The sequence below is a fragment of the Ovis aries genome, chromosome 2 (genome assembly GCF_016772045.2).
Source record: "Ovis aries strain OAR_USU_Benz2616 breed Rambouillet chromosome 2, ARS-UI_Ramb_v3.0, whole genome shotgun sequence".
Classification (NCBI taxonomy): Eukaryota; Metazoa; Chordata; class Mammalia; order Artiodactyla; family Bovidae; genus Ovis; species Ovis aries.
Window position 1 is genome coordinate 50,540,362 of NC_056055.1, and position 15,941 is coordinate 50,556,302.

The window sequence follows — 15,941 nt, forward strand, 5'->3', positions numbered from 1 at the left end:
GCCTCCTCTGGGAAGCCTTTCCTGATTCCCCTCACCCCACCCTTGGCTAGATGCCCCCATGCCATGCTCCCCCAGATTTCTGTGCTGATCCTGGAAGGATATTCATCACACTGTATTACAGCAATTACATCAACAATATAATAGTTCTTTGTTATAGTAATAACTATGGTCTGTTTTCTTAACTGTATCTCCTACTTAACTCCCAGCTCTATGAGGTCAGGAACTATGCCTGCTTTGTTCATCTAGCATCCTGGTGTATTAAAGATAATAAATATTTGCTGGATAAATGAAGGATAACTGAAACGAATGATTTTCAAAGTTACTCAGTGATGCAAAGAATATTTATTGACAATCAATTACATACTAACTTTGTGAGCAGGTGTTAAAACCATTAATTGCTTTAGTTTAATCCTCTCTACATCCTTTCATTGTATGTATGGTAAAATACTCAGAGAGCTGAGGCAACCAGCCCAACATCACACAGCCAGGATCTGACCAGGAATCTGAGTCTCCTAATTCCTAACTCCAGTTCTGCCCCTTTCTTACTAGAAGAGCTCAACTGGTCCCTTCCTTCTCTTCCAAAGACTCCATAGTTGTTTCCTCTGTATGATGAGTGGGTTGAATCAGGCGACTGGTTCTTAATCTTTGAGAATTGATGAAAGCTCTGAACTGTAACCCCAGGGAGAGGCACATATGCACTGAAAAATTACACACAATTTCATGGGTTCAGAGACCCCCATAAAACCTAGCCACAGCCCAGAGCTCACCAATCATGGAGGCCTTGCCAGCTCTCATAATCCCTGTACAATCTATGATTCACCCACTGACATCAGTTTTACAAAGTGGCAAAATTCTTCCATTTGTTTTTCATTGTCTCAACGTCACCTCTTCTCCCCAACTTGGCTGGCAACACTTCCTCCCTGCCGTGAGACCCTATTAGCCCCCACACCTCAGAGCCCCACCAGACTGTGGCTATCACGCTGAGTCCTGCTCCTGACTTATTCTCCTTGGTGTCTCTCTGGGTGAGAAGTTGTGCATAACAGCAGGACTCAGCTCCTGGTAGAAGAAATGGCCAGCTTCAATCCTTAACAAATAAAACCACTACCATTCAGTAATTCCCATGGTTCATGAAAAATTTGATTTCCTTGCTTCAGCAAATGTGGAGGGCGGGAGATGTAAAGACAGCCCCATGTTGGTCTGTGGAAGAAACCGTAACAATAGAAATCAGTGAGATAGATAACCTTCTCCTCTATTCATTATCTGGGCAGCCCAGAGCTAATGTATTTGTTTTTGTTTTTGTTTAATCCTCTGTTATCAGCCACCCACCCATCCCCCTTAAGGATGGCTGCACTTGTTTGAAATCCACCAGGAACACTGCAGTAAAGAAGCAGAATTTTCGGTTTCTGAAGATATTACAACTCTCTAGGATCTTAAATGTCAAGCCAAGAATTTTACCCCACAGGCCAGTGAGTCTTACCTAGGGGCATGCAGGATGGGGCAGATCCCTGATGAAGGTGCTGGGGAGGGTGATTTAACCAGAGAATCATGCTAGTAAGATCGTTCTGGCTGTGGATGAGGATTCATCGGAGGGAAGGAGAAAAATGAGGGTGCAAGTTGGGGGTTGTAGGGAGAAGCCTGATTCAGTCAGGGAGAGGTCTCTCCTTGTTCCTTATTATTCCTGCAATGAGAACAATAAGTTGGCATGATGCCAACTAAAACTATATACAGATAGGACACTCCATTGCTCTGGCATATTCAAGGAAATGATGGAAGCTGTTGGTGCAGTTTCTTGGAAGTCCCTTTGCCCTTCTCCATGTCTTCTTTCTTCCTGTGTAGAATGCAGTTGGGATGCTAATGCTACAGCTGCCTTTGTGCAACCACAAGGAAAAGGTCAAGAGAACCACACAGACTTCAATTCTGAAGTGCTTGAGTTGCTGAGTCAATGCCAAACACTGCCTGCTTCAGGGCTCATTATTTGAGAAAAGTCCCTGTGGGGATGCTGTAGAACATCAAATGGAGAAGTTACGTAGACAGGTGGATGGATAAGTCTGGAGCTCTGGAGATTCATGAACACATACTTACTGGTGATGGAAGCTGCGGGGGTGGTTTGATGACTCAGGAAGTAGATAGATGATAGATAGATCGATACAGAGACACACAAGAAGATGGTCCTGGAGAACATCAGTCTTCAGTGAATAGGCTGAAAGAAAGGTAACTGCACATGCAGAGAACTGCCAGAAAGGGGACACCTGGAAACTGGGATCCTGGGGACCAGAGGAGGACAGGGACTCCGGAAGTGGTTAGGAGTATACATGACCGAGGGTCAGTGGTCAATCCCAGAGAAGAGGACTTGGTGATGATCCTGATGGGAGCTGCAGGGACAGGACAGCCTGATGAACCCTCATGAAACATCGGTGCCAGTGTGCCAGAGGACCCCACTGTGTCCCTAGCACCCCTCGGTAGGACCACGGCCACCTCAGAGCCTTGCAGCTCCCAGGAATCCACATAGAGAGGACAATGGAAAGAGAGTGCTTTGTTCTCGGACACCTTGACCAGGAGGTATTTTGGATGTGGTTACTATGCACATGTTTTCTCCCTGCTCCCAGCCTGTATTCAGATGTGCATGTTGGTCTTGTTGGAGTCGATTCTTTGCTTAAAAGGGACATAACTGGGTGCTCAACCCTCACTCTGCCTCATGCTCTGTGGGCCTCAAGCAACTTACTCAACAAGCTGAAGGTAAAGTAGAGGCTAGAGCCCAGGCCTTGTGATTCCAAATCTCCCCAGGCCTCAAAACCCACGCCTGAAACATTTCCTAGGTCAGGCTTTTAACAAACACATTGGAGGTTGGCATGCTGCCGATGTTTTGCTGGCTTGGGATGGGTACCAGGTTATTTTTTGCAAATTGGGTACTCCATCATGTAGAAAAACATGTCTTTTTAGGGGGTAAAACATCTGGAGTTACGTAGCATGAAAAGAGACTAAAGGCCAGGTTACACACTCAACACACAGCTCTCAGGTTTTAATGATGCTCAAAGATTCAGAATGTTCAGCAAATCTGTTTGTTGCTCTGACTTTCAATGTTTCCCTGGGGAGCCGCCATTTATTTTTTTCTGTCTTGTTTAACCCAGTAGGATTCCTAGGGAAGGATGTATCTCCAAGAGCGTGAACAAACACCACAGGAAAGCCCCAGATCTCGCAGATTCTAAGTTACAAAAATATGTTTCTAAAAATAGACTTTGCTGGCAAGAACAAAGGTCTTGGCCCACTCAACCCAGCCCCACAGGCAGCCTTTGTCTTGATGTCAGGTCTGCAGATCACTGAAAAGAGCAGCCCATATTGAAGAATGTTTGGGGACTTCTGCTTACGGGCATAGCAGCAGTCAGAAGTCCAGCGATGAGTAGAAAGCTGGAGACAGAACAGGGACATAACAAAGGAGGAGCTTTACAAGGCTCTGAAAGCTTGGGCAGAGTTTGCCCAGAGATTTACAAAGTACCGGTCTTGGAGTTGGAAACACAAACTCCAGTTCCAGTTCACCACTGATTGTCTGGGCGAACTGAGAGCCTGTTCCCCTCTCTGAGATTCAGTTTCCACATCTATAGGCTAAGGATGATAAATTCCAAAGCCCTATGTGCTTCCAGGGCTGCTGTTGAAAGCTGTACAGATGTGAGAAAGAACTGGTCCTCTGGTGACAGGGCTCTGGCTAAGCACGTCCAGACAGCCTGTGGGGTTCCGTGGGCAGCTACAGAAGACTCTTCTGAGCAGAAGCACGTGTTTTCCTATGGAAAGGACTCTTTTTATTGAGGCCGTTCCATTTAAACAAGTGTTCATGAAGATTGTGCTGGGTTATTTCTCAGTGCCTGGGGCTAAGCTGGGAACCAGAGCACCCCCCACCCCGTCTCATCACCACAGGAGTAAGCCTCAGAAGCCCAAGTGCAGAAAAGAGACACCTGACTTTCTTTGGTTGCAGGAACTAAAAGGGGCTAGAATTGATGGCCTATGTTTGATGTGATTAAATATGCAGAAAAGAGATGTGATGGGGGGGAGGCGGCTTATGTCCAAGTAGAGAATTGGCCTCATCTTCAGTCATCCAGTCAAGTTATCTCTCATGCTTCTATGTACAGGGGACAAACCTGTCTTTTGTGTTTAGAAAACACCTTGTACCTTGAGAATTTCTGAACCTTATGTGTGTGTGCACCTTTGTGCGCAGAGGGTGCATCTGTGGAGTGTGCATTACATGTATGTGTGTATACTACATGGGTATGTATGTGTATGCGTTTGCATTTGTGTGTATGTGTGTGTTTGTATCCATGTACATGTGTGCACTCGCATGTTTGCGTGTGTGCACATATATTCACTCCGTCTCATGAGGAAGGAGGTTTGCTCAATTGCACCAGGGCCAGGGGATAATTTAATCAGCCCTGGTCTCCTTGTCCTACATGCTGAGCTGTGGAAACGGCAACGCCTTTCCAAATCTGAAATCCAGAGTAGTTCCTTTTCAGGTTTTGCCATGATCCGGTGGTTCCTGAAATGGCTAATGGCTAAAGGCTCAGAGAGGCAGCATCTGCCTCCAGCAGGGTCAGCGTGGCCCGGGGGTGATTTAAGATAGCTATTTGAAAACAGCTACCATTTTCCAATAATGCTTGAGAAACTGCCTCTCCTGAGAAATTTCAAGAGGGCCCAGGAACAGTGATGGAGGAGGCTGGGGGGAAATGCAGATTCCTCCTGTCTGAGCAGCATGGCTGTGGTCGTCCAGGAAGCCTAGTATTCCAGATACCTCCAGGCAAACCAGCCGCATCAATTGTGCTGATGCCTACCCCAATCTGTGCACGTGTGCATCTCCCTGCACCTCCCCCGGGTCACCCCCCCTACATCTATCTGATGAAATTAGTACTTGAAATACAATAAAGTGATTAGTTCACTTGACTGTGACAAACATATTTAATCTCAACCGATCGATAGTGTCAGAAAACCAGCGCCATTAGTTAAATTATCCCCTGGACTCAGAGAAGCAAACAGCCTAATTGAAGAAGGCAAACTCCCAAGGCCTCCTTTTCAGCCCAGGCACTAACCACCTTGTGGTTTTGGAGGGCTCTGATTTGAACTTCAGCTGTAACCTGCTTTCTCTCCAGCCACTTCTGCCTTGGCCTCAGTTTCCCTATTCAGCAGCATAGTGCAGAGAAGAAGAGGAAAGACTATGGAACTAGGCTCAGTTCAAATCAGCACCGCCCCCTACCTGATTGTGGGCAAGTGACCTACCTTCTCTGTGCCTCCATTTCCTCATCTGCAAAATGGAGGTATTGGTAGTAGCATCTGGTCCTCAGGAGGGGCAGATGAAAGAGGTTTGGCCTGGATTCTCCTCAAGGCCCCACAGGGCCACAGTTTGACTACTTCAGCTCCTTCCCTCTCTCAGCCTCAGTCACTCCACCTGTAAATGAAGGGTGAGATGAGTCGATTGGAAAGGCTCCTGCAGCCCTGCTGTCCCATGAGCCGCAGAGCTTAACATCCTTGCTGATGTGCATGGGAGTTACTAAAAGTGAGCCAGGGCCAGGAAGGCTAAGTGACCTCAAAGCCCAAGGGAGGATGCCTTTAATATAAAATAACTAATGTTTGTGGACATGGTAGGATGGGGAGTAGGGAACCATACTTTCTCGGTGTGAAAGAAAATCAATTTTGTTTCATTTTGGCCCAAGAATTCTCAAATGCCTGATATCCACAGTTGGTCTGCTGGTACAGAAGGAAGTATCTCACTCACTCACTCACTCATACGTTCATCCCATGTTTGCTAAGCATCATCGCTATGGCAGACCTTGTATTGGGAGCGAGAGACACAGGGAAGGCCAGTGAGTTGTGTCTGACTCTTTGCAACCCCGTGGCCTATGGTCCACCAAGCTCCTCTGTCCAGATTTTCTGTGGACAATGGCGAATTGTCCTCATCTTTTGCCCTTTGTCCTCTGTTTCCAGTGACTCACAGACACATGAACAATCACTTCTAGTAGTATGTTACATTAGTTTCCAATGACTGCTATCACAAATCAACTACAAGCTTTGTGACTTACAGCAATACAAATATATTATCTTACAGTTCTGAGGTCAGAAGCCCAATATGGGTCTCAATGAACTAAAATCAAAGTATTAGGAGGACTGTGGTTCTTCCTGGAGGTAGTGGGGGAGAATTCAATTATTTGCCTTTTCCAGGTTCTAGAGGCTGCCTGCATTCCTTGGATGATGGCCCCACATCGCTTGACCTCTGTACCCATTGTCACATCCCTTTTCAGTCTTTCACACTTCTGCCTCCTTCTTACAAAACCTACGAGTAATTGGAGCCACCTAGATAATCCAGTTAAAAATCCTAGATAATTTTTTTCCAGTAGTCATGCATGGATGTGAGAGTTGGACTATAAAGAAAACTGAGCACCAAAGAATTGATGCTGTTGAACTGTGGTGTTGGAGAAGACTCTTGAGAGTCCGTTGGACTGCAAGGAGATCCAACCAGTCCATCCTGAAGGAGATCAGTCCTGAGTGTTCATTGGAAGGACTGATACTGAAGCTGAAACTCCAATACTTTGGACACCTGATGTGAAGAGCTGACTCATTTGAAAAGACCCTGATGCTGGGAAAGATTGAAGGCGGGAGGAGAAGGAGATGGCAGAGGATGAGATGGTTAGATGGTATCACCAACTCAATGGATATGAGTTTGAATAAACTCCGGAAGTTGGTGATGGACAGGGAGGCCTAGCATGCTGTGGTCCATGGGGTCGCAAAGAGTCGGACACGACTGAGCTACTGAACTGAACTAAAATAATCCAGGATGCTCTTCTCACTACAACAGCCTGAACTTAATCACATCTGCAAAATCCCTTCTGCCATGTAAGATAATACATGCGCAAATATCAGGGACTGAGTCCTGGACATCTTATGGCAGGTTGGGGATGGGGTAGGATGTTGGTTGTCATTATTCTACCCATTACAAACATAAAAGTTCCAAGGCTGGAATAAAAAGAAGATTAGGAGTAACTTTTCTCAGGAAGACTTAACGTTTCCATTTGAAGTGGTCTTTGGGAACCGTCTTATACTGTTAGTGAGAATATGGTCAGTGGGTAAATGATACACCTGCAATGGAGAAGACACAGGACACACAGATTCAGTCTCCGGGTCAGGAAGATGCCCTGGAGAAGGGAATGGCAACCCACTCTAGTGTTCTTGTCTGGAAAATCCCATGGACAGAGGAGTCTGGTGGGCCACAGTCCATGAGGTTGCAAAGAGTCGGACATTACTGCAGTGACTGAGCACATTAATAGAACTACCATATAATCCGGCAATTTCACTCTTGTGTAAAAATCCAGGAAAAAAATGAACCCAAATGTTCATAGCAGCACTATTTACAATAGCTAAGGAAGACATTGGCGTGCTGCGATTCATGGGGTCGCAAAGAGTCGGACACAACTGAGCAACTGAACTGAACTGAAGGAAGACATGGAAATAATCCAAGTGCCAATCAACAGATGACTGACTTAAAAAGACATGGTACATATATAGCACAATGGAATATTCTGTGCATGTGCCCTCAGTCATGTCCAACTCTTTGCAACCCCACGACTGTAACCCATCAGGCTCCAGGCTCCTCTGTCCATGGGATTTTCCCAACAAGAATAACGGAGTAGGTTGCCCCTTCTCCAGGGGATCTTCCCAACCGAGGGATCAAACCTGAATCTTCTGTGTCTCCTGCTTTGGCAGGCAGGTACTTTACCACTGAGCCACCTGGGCAATCCCCACAATAGAAAATACTCAGCCATAAAGAAGAATGAAATATTGCCATCTGCAGCAACATGGATGGACCAAGAGAATATTATACTTGTGAAATACGTGAGACAGAGAAAGACAAATACTATATGTTATTACTTTTATGTGTAATCTAAAGAATAATACAAATAAATGTATTTACAAAACAAAAACACATTCACAGACATAGAAAACAAATTTCTGTTTACTAAAGGGGAGAGAGGTGGGGAAGGGACAAATTAGGAGCATGGAATTAACAAACTATCATACATGAAATAGAAAAATAGCAAAGATTTAGTTTATAGCACTGGGAATCATGTACAATATATTGTACATAATAAGAATAATGTTTAATAATCTATAATGGAATATAATATGCAAGAAAATCCCAAACTGAATCGCTATGCCATGCACCTGAAACTTTTACAATGTTGTACATCAACTATACTTCAATTTAAAAAAAAAAGAAGAAGTTGTCCTTGAAGCATGCACAGGATTCAGGACTCTGAGCAGGGCAAAGAATATTCCAGGTGTTTAGAATAATAGCAGTGAAGGTCTGAGGTAGGAGACGGCACAAAATGTCTGGAGAACACCATGCTTGGAAATAAATGACTGAGACAGGAGTAAGGAAGGGAATTCCGCAGAGGTGGGGATAAGGAAGGCCTCATATGGCTTGCTTCAGTGACAGGAAACCACAGAGAGATTTTAGACCAGGGAGCAGTCACATCAGACTTGAATTTCATAAAGATTATTCTGGTTACAGGGTAGGGGACCAAGAGGAAGGGGGGAACCTAGGTCAGACACACCAGCAAGAAAGCTGCTATAGTGATTCAGATGAGATGAGGAGACCCGAATATGATATTGGCAGGGACAGAGTTGATTGGGTGAAGGAAAAGAGAAGTGTTGAATTACTCCCAGGACTCCGGGTTGGGTGACTGGGTGCAGGGCAGAGCTGGGGCCCCTAACTAAGACAGCCATCTTATCTCTAAGTCCTTTCTTCAGGATGGCTACAGTCTGGGTCTCTGGAGCGCTGTCAGCTGCTCTCACACTGCCGTCCCCACAATGACTGGGGCAGGGCTGGCTGCTCCACTCCAGATCGGGCTAGTCTCCCCACATAGAACAGAGCACCCAGGCTCAACAGCCTCTGGCACTGCCACACGCTGCAGGCTAAGCGAGGCCCACTCATCCTGCCAGGAGAGGTAATTCACACTCTCTAGGACTGATATTCACCGGAGGGAAATCCACGTTTCCAGTTTCTCTGTGGGTCAGGCTGATAGAATGTTGGACTGAAGGTGATTTCCAATGAATCCGCTGTGTTGGGTGTGGTGTGTTATTAAGAGAGGAGAATATTCTGAACAATCCCTTCCTCGCAGGGGGAGCCTGTGGTGAAAGGGACTCAGTCCCCAACCCTGCTCCGGTTCCCCTGGCTGGTGGACTTGAGAGTTACATGAGTCAGATCCCTCCCTTCCAATCAGTTCCATTCAGTAAGAAACAGGACACCGGAGTGGTTAAGACACAAGCTTTGGGCTCTGGCAGCCCTGGTTTCTAAGTTCCAGCTCAGCCTCTCACCAGCCATGGGATCTCAGCAGGTTCTTACAGACCGGCCCTCAAACTTACCCTCTTTGCAGTAACAGAGGGAAGTGCTAACACTTTGCCCTTTGCATCCTGGGGCCTCTACTGGACATCCCATAACCCTAAAGCTCCCTCTCTAATAGGGATCTATCTAGGGGAGGGGAAAGAGCAATTAACACCTTTCCATTCCCTGGGGACTGGCCCTGTCCCCTGCCAATTATTGCATCAGGACCCACCTGCTCTTGAAAAGGGTGACCAATTATCAGGAATAAGTGTGAAATCGAGTCTGCTGCCTGGAGCCTCATTACCTACCTCTTCATCAGCCTGCAGGGCAGGGGGGCTCAGTCTTTGCTTCCCCGCTAGTGGAGGGAGGATCCAAAAAAAGATGATAGATTTTTCTGAGTGTTTACCCAGCCTCAGGAAGGAAAGGGGCTCACTCTACATTGTCACTGGAATTAGGCAGGGGCTTGTGGTTTTATTTTTTTTAATTATATATGCATGCCTCTGGCAGATAATACATTTAGATATTTGTATATTTCCTCTAACTGTATTTTCCTCTCGGTTCCAATAAGGACCCAACATTTGTTCTCCCTCAAGCCTGGAGGAGCTGCTTGTGGCATCATTTCTTTCTTAGTCTTTTATTCCAGAAACCTGAGCTGATTGAGGAGTTCCTGCCAGGGAGGAAGGGAGAAAGGAGCTGGCCTGGGAGAAGGGAAATTCCCCAGTAGCCTAGTGAGGAAGCCATGGGTCAGACCCACTTCCCCGCAGTGCCAGGGGAGGTGACAGACTTCAGAGGGGGAATGGCTGAGTACCTCCAAAAGGGCTGAATTCTGCCTCATCAGCCATCAGCATCCAGGCTCAGTGGCCACAGGGCAGCTTGCAGTGACCATGTGTGGGCCAGGAGGGGCAGCTTTGGCAGAGTGGGCTAAAAGCTGTTCTTTCCTTCTTGAAGACACAGCTGTGGCAGACAGTATTCTAGGCACTAGGTACAGAGCAATGAAGAAAACAGAAAAATTCTCTGCTCTTATAGTGCTTCATTTTTCAAAGATATATATATGATTTGGTAAGAGCTAGTAATAAGTGCTACCAACAATAACAAACAAAATAAAAACCACAAAAACCAAACTGGGTTCAGACACAGAGAGTGATGGTGGAGGTCAAGAAAGATTTTTCTGAAGAGAGTAGGTCTGAGCTGACGTCTGATGGAAAGAGAAAGTGCGTCAGTAAACTATATGTAAAGAGCATTCCAGATAGACAGACAGTAAGTGCAAAGGCCCTGGGGTAGGGTGCTAGCATGTTCTAGGAGCATTGAGATGGTTAGGTGGATAAGGAATAGTGACAAAGGTAAGCTTGGTAGGAGGTGAGGTTGGACTGGGGGAGACAGAAGCTCCTCTGTTCCAGGTCAGATAAATCTGTATGTGCACCCTGAGGCCTGTAACTTTCCATTTATAAGCTTGAATTTCCTCACCTTCAGCATGAGGCCAGTGACACCTTTCCTGGTGAGAATGATGACAGTGGCTGCTGTGATTCCCATGTGAGTATTATTGCTTAATCTCAGTGCTTCTCCTCACTGCGCTCCCATTCCTGCACTAGAATTGGATGCTGTTGCCACATCCACTTTGAGCCTGTGAGCGGGGCACCAGTGGGGTGGAGGGTTGAGCCTTTACCAGTAATTACCGCTCCCAGGAAGCCCTCTTGGCTCGACTCCACGCTCAGCATGGTGAGGACGACAGCCACTTGTCAGAAGCTTCCCAGAGAGACCACCTGGAAATGAGACCAGCCCTGACTGGGAGCTACACTGAAGGGGGAAGGGCGTTGCAGGCCCCTTTGTCATTAGGCAGCCAGAGCTGGAGGGATCGCTCCGGTTTAAATTAAGGATTTAATGAGATGAGGCCAAATTAGATGCAATTAAAAAGACACTTTAGAGCTGGCAGACGACCAAGAGAGGCAGTAATGACTTTCCTAGAAGGGAATCCCACAGGCTGGGGGTTGGGGGAGACCAGGAGGGCTTGGTTTTCTACTCCTGGAAGCATTCAGGGTTGGGTATGTGAGGATAAAATGGAATCAGTCACTGGCAATGCCAGTGATGAGCGAGGGCTGGAAGACCCTCGGTTGTCTGCCCAGGTGTTCCCTGCAACACTGCCTATACTTACAGTTTCCAAACTGGAATTTGGGGAGCACTGTAGGATCCAAAGAAAACCTTTAGTAACTTCCCCAAGCACTGTCTAAATATATTAGTTTCAACAATTAATTTATTTATAATAAAATTTATTTTAATTATTTTAAATATTGAAGTGAAAATGCTATGTAGGCACCCAAATTTTAGCTCACGGGGACCGCCAGCATACTGTGCAGTGCAATTCCCTGTTAACCTCAGGATTAAGCTTCTGTGGCCTGGGCCTCCCTGTGGATTCTAAGCAGAAGCTCCATTGCTTGGGAAGGCTGCTCACCTGCCTCACCTGCACTGTCCACCTCCGGTAATACAGGCCTGGACACGAGCTCACATGTCACAATGACCTGCAAGCCCACTCCTAGGTGACTCAGGAGAAATACTCAAGTATTTTCTCAGTTAAAGGTCTGCTCCTGACACTGCAGAAAGGCTTAGTGCTATCAGGGGAATGGGTAAAAGTGCCAGAAATCTTGATACTATCATGTGGGAAAAAATCCTTTAGTTCTCAGAGTAAGTTTGGCACTTCTTGTTCAACTTTCTTTCATTTCAATGGACTTTGCTTGGCCATGTAGGGTCCCACTGTCATTCTGCTCACAACTCTAGATAACATGTTTGGCATGGAGTTGCACCCTAAAGTTTGGACTTCATGTGCAATACAAAGTAAATCTGACTGTTCAGAGAGTTTGAATGAAGGGCTGTCAGAGATGGGCACTGACATCTCTGTGCATCAGAGACGTCTGATGTCTCACCAGAGATGAAGCACTGCACTTCATCTCTGCAGGCAGGAGATTTTCTTAAATGACAACCCAGAACATCCTTCAAGGTACATTTGAAAAGTATTTTTTTTGCCAAACAATGAATATTTAAACTAGGAAACCAATTCATCATCTCCCTCCAAATGTAATACTCACAGTTTAAGGAATGAGAGTTGGGCTTAGGTATTATTAATAATTCAATCCTGAAATAAAATAATTGCCTATTATTCTTCTTAACATTCCTGGATCAGTTTAATTACAGAATGTTCTGAGATTGAAAAGTATTTTGAAAATCTGTTACCATGTGCAACTGTTTTTGGGGCTGGATCAGGATTTTAATAATATAGCAAAACCAAATCTAAATACTGAAATAAATTGGATACTGGGTTGCACTTGTTATTTATAATGCCCAACTTCAAATTGTTTAGGTTATTGAAATAGCTTCATTATTCTCATTGCTTGACTCTAGTGCTTGTGCGTTTAAACTGAAAGATACATTTATAAGTCACTCCTGTCAGCTTTATGTAATGGACTTCTACCAACAAATGTGTTTGAATATTAGTGCTGAAATGGTAGGAAACCACTGACTTACTCTAAGCCCATCATGATAAAATCGGGAAACACACTCCAGAGAGGCAGGCGCAGAAGCCGTTCATTCAGAACCAGAGTCAGCAGTGGTCTGGCTTAAAAGCGGGATCCCCTGACCTCCAACTGTACCGAAGCCATCAGGGCTCTGCCCCAGTGCCGTCTCCTGCCTCCACCTGGTCCAGATCTCCTCCCTCTCCCATCCTCCCTTCTCCACCCAGGGCTAAGCTGTGATTAAGTTCTTTCCTTCAAAACCCTGGGGAGGCGGGGGGGTGCGGGGGGTGAATCAGAACAGCAGGTTCCACTTCCTCTCCCTGGAGCCACTTTGTCAGTTCCACTGTGGAGCAGTCCGGTGGACCATCCCCCCAAACAAAGATGCTGAGTGCAGAGCACAGAGGACTCTAACACTGGGGTGCCTGGGTTCAAAGCCCACCTCCCCCTCTTACTAGACCTAAACTAGGTATGGCAATATTGCCTGCCAAGGAGGGATGTTGTGAGAATTTAGGAACCAATCTATGTAAGGCACATAGGAAGTAGTCAATAACTCTTAGCCTTTATTATCCATTTTACAAGAAGAGATTGATGTAAGATGTCCTTTTTTAAGAAAGATTTGGCTGCTAAGGAATGCAGGAGGAAAAAAACCCTGGCTTTAGAACATAAATTTAAAATATTTTTACCCTAGTATTTGAAGTTTTCAGCCTTTTCCACCCCTCTTCATATGCCCACCATGCCCACCGCAGTAGTCTCTCACTGCCCCCAAATTGCCCTGCCCACTCAGGCCTCCATATACATGTGTGTGATGCTGCCTAGGCCTGAAGAAAGACTCCTGTTCCCCTCTCAGGGCCTGCCCCTTATTTTATCTCCTCCCAGAAGCCCGCTATGATCCCTCCTAGCAGAGACCCCAGAATTCCTATAGAAAAGTTCTACAGGGCAGCACTGTATTTGGTGGGTGGGCTCAGGGCAGGTGGATTGGGCAGGGGGACTAGGAGATGACTAAAAGCTCTGCGTAACTTGTTCACTGTCTTTCCTTAGATTGTGTGTTTATTTGGGTTGACTTTGTGGGGCTGATGGAGGTGATGGGGAGCTAAAGCATCTCCTCACTCCATTACAATGAAGTTCTGCTTTTCCTGGGTGCTCTGAGCACAGAGCTTGTCCTCATCTTGTGGTGGAGCTTGCGTCTGGGCTCCACATGCTCCTGCTTGTGCCCTTCCCTGCCCTCTACTTTGGACTCTGGACCCACCAGCCACAAGGCATGACTAGCTCAGAAGCCCCCTGAGAACAGCCACTGGCCCCCGGAACATCAGAACTCATGCACTCCAACAGCTTGGCTCATTTCACAGGTGAAATAACTGAGGCCAACAAAGGATCGGGAGCTTTGCCTGGACCATGTACTAGGTGCTCAAAAACACCTCATGTTTGGAGCCAGGCAGAGGGGTGTGCTAGGAGACCAGAAGTCAGTAACAGTTGGACCAATAAATCAAGCAGCAGACAGTGAAATAAAACTAACTCCAGAATGCATTGAACTAATCAATAACACTTGATTGCCAGTTACAAACTGCAAATACCAAATACTAGTCGCCAAGCCCTCAAGCCAATAGACAATTGCCATCTAGTGCAGTGGTTTTCAAACTCCACCAAGCACCAGGGTCACCTGGAGGGTCTGTGTGAACCCACAAATCTGGGCTTCATCTCCAGAGTATCTGATTTCATAGGTCTGAGGAGATGCCCAAGAACTTGCATTTCTAATAAGCCCTTCTGCTCTCCATGTCCCTTGCGCTCAGAAGTGGGGAGAGCGCCTGACCTGGGGGTCAGTGAACTGGATTCTAACTCGGGCCCAGCCTCTGCCTCCCTGTGAGACCTTCGCAAAGTACCTTCACTCTGGGCCTCCGTCTCTTCATCTCGGGGATGAGGAGCTAGGCTTTGTCTCCAGGGTAATTTCCAGAGCTTCGTTTGTTGGCTGCATACCCCAATAACTGAATCCCTTCCTCATGCCAAGCTCTGTCCTAGGTGCTAGGGGTATAAAAGGCATCCCTGAGACAAGGATTCATGTACAAGTGATTTATTTAGAAGGTGCTCCAAGGAGAAGCAGTAAGGAAATGGGAAGCAGGAAAACTGGGAAGAAGTGATTTCTAGCTAAGTCTCATGGAAAGTGGCTTCGGCCCAATCCCATAGGGTGCTTGGAAGTACAAGCCACATCTCAGGGTTGTCCTGTCCCAAGACTAGAGAGCTGGGCTCATTTCTGCACCTGCAAGTCATTAGCTAAGGAGAGGCTGAATTCCCAGGCACTTCAGTCTATCTGCCATTGTGGGAAGTTTCCAGTAGCCTGGAGCAGGCTGCTGAGGGAGAGTCACAGGTGTGGCCCACTGAAAGCAGAGCGCAGGCGGCGGGGAGGAGGGAGCACAGAACCAACAAAAGGTATCTGGGGAGCACTGGGTGGAGCCCCTGCACTGCCCACCCTCCACACTAGCGCTGTCCCTGTATTCAGGAGCTCACGGGGGTGGGGGGAGGGAATTTATTTGCCTAAAGGGCAATTCATATTTACAGGTGATCTGGGGTCATCAATAGTCTCCAGTTTCCTGAAGATCACTGGCAAAATGAGGAGTTATAAACTAGGAACTGAAGCGTGCCCGGGGAGGCAGGGAGGCACTGAGCTTGAAGCATTATCAAGCCTCATTTGCATCTTCCACTCCCCACCCCCAAATCACGCTGCGGTCTGCCTTTTGCCCGCGGGATGGTTAAGACAACCCAGGAATCACAAGGCTCCAGCTCCCCACAGACTAATTGCAAGCCAGGGATATCAAATGGACTGATTTCCCCAGGGACATAGACGTGTTTTCATAATTCTGACAGTCTCTTTTCATCTCACATCTCTAGCAGAGCTGGGATATTAATCAAGTCTTTTCCATTCTCTCACCTTTGGTTTGGGGGTAGAGGGGCCGGAATGGGAGAAGAACGGGGGAGTTAGGGTGCTACGAAGGCTATCTTTAGGTGACGTAATTGAGAATCCGCAGACAGGGACTTTGTATTCTCAACGAATCTGGACACCCAATCCTAATACTTGTGGAAAGCTTGCAGGCTAT